We start from the raw sequence: 1,841 nt of genomic DNA, 5'->3' as shown, positions 1-1,841 counted from the left end.
TGCCTGAGGGAGTGAGAGCAGAAGGGGAAAGAACCGAGGCCGAGAGTGAAAGGCCAGAGCTGCCTGGCACACAGTAGGTGCTCAATGAATAGTCTGTGGCCTGAGTTTGGGTAAGAAGGGAGGGACCCCTCTGAGGAGAGCCATACAGTTGTGGGGAAGAGTGTCTGGAGGATTCATCCCACTGCCACCAAGGCCTGGCACATAGTAGGTGCTCGGGAAATAGTTGAGATCCATGTTTAGAGTAGGCCGGGAGGAGGTGTTCTTGGAAGAGAGCAGTGTTTCTGGAGGAGAAAATGAGGCCACCCTGGCCTTGCAGCCCGCTGCGGGCTCAGCGTTCCCCCACCATCCCTGTCTGGCCCCCGCCCCGCCCCGTGGTTGCCTGGGCCAGGCCACTGTCTCAAGGCCCTTTATTTTTAAAATCCCTGTGGTGCTCCTGCCCCAAGCCTCAGGAGCAGTGCCAGCCAACAGCTCAGCCTGCGGCCTGGGCTCAGGGCCCAAAGGCGCCAGGGGTGGGGCATCCGGCCACCCCACAGCTGCTGGCCCAGCCGGACTGCCTGAGCAGGGTGAGGAGGCCCCTGGAATGCCCCTACCCTGGGCCCGAGGCGTTAGTCCTTAGTCCCTGGTGAAGGGACAGAGGCCCATAAGGGCGGCAGCCAGGCTTTGGCATGTTGAATATAGTAGCTTATTCCTCCCATATCCTCCAAAGAAATATGCGCACAGCACCTACTGTGTGTAAGGAGGAGACACGAGCTGGACCTTGTGGGGTAACAAAGGAGTGAGACATGCTTTCTCTTTTCCAGGGAGTCAGGGCCTACAGAGGAAACAGGCATTGCAGTTGTGGGCATTTCTGGAAAGAGCCACGGACTGGAATCTAAGAGGCCTGGGCCTCAGTCCTGGCTCCATTCCTTCCCAGCTGTGTGGACTTGGGCAAGGCATTTGGTCTCTCTAAGCTTCTCTACAAAAGAAGACAATCGCAGCTACCGTGGAAGGCTGCTGTCTGTCACCAGGCACAGCGATGAGCAAGGCAGTCACCATCCCTGCCCTCGCGGAGGTTAACATCATGGGGGAAGATGATCCCCTGAACAAGGTCATGGCAGTCACCAGAGGCACAGAGCAGCGGCACGGAAGGGAGGGTGCTGGGGGGCAGGGATGGGAGAGAGCGTAATTTATTTGTTTTGGTTTTTTGAGACAGCTCCACTCTTTTTGCCCAGGCGAGAGGCAATGGCACAATCTTGGCTCACTGCAACCTCCACCTCGCTGGTTCAAGTGATTCTCCTGCCTCAACCTCCCAAGTAGCTGGAATTACAGGCACACATCACCAGGCCCAGCTGATTTTTGTATTTTTAGTAGAATCAGGGTTTCGTCATGTGGGCCAGGCTAGTCTCGAACTCCTGACCTCAGGCGATCTGCCCACCTCAACCTCCCAAAATGTTGGGATTTCAGGCGTGAGCCAACGCACCCAGCCAAGAACTTAATTTAGATCCCCGGTCCTGTAGGCCCCTGAGGAGGGGACATTTGAACTGAGCAGAAAACAGCCTCTCACTTGCCCTTCCCTGTAGAAGGAAGGGCAGCGCCAGGGCCCAGGCAGCAGGTGACAGGTATGGAAATGAAAGGACTTTGTAAACCCTGGAGGGCTGTGCGCCTGGCAGGTGTCATTATTATTATTATTATTATTTGTTTTTTTGAGAGGGAATCTCGCTCAGTCACCCAGGCTGGAGTGCAGTGGCGCAATCTCAGCTCATTGCAAGCACCGCCTCCTGGGTTCACGCCATTCTCCTGCCTCAGCCTCCTGAGTAGCTGGGACTACAGGCGCCCGCCACAGCGCCCAGCTAATTTCTTGT

This window comes from Colobus angolensis, unplaced genomic scaffold (assembly GCF_000951035.1).
Source record: "Colobus angolensis palliatus isolate OR3802 unplaced genomic scaffold, Cang.pa_1.0 Scaffold65, whole genome shotgun sequence".
Taxonomy (NCBI): domain Eukaryota; kingdom Metazoa; phylum Chordata; class Mammalia; order Primates; family Cercopithecidae; genus Colobus; species Colobus angolensis.
The sequence above is the reverse complement of the archived record's forward strand: the minus strand, read 5'-3'. Positions refer to the sequence as shown.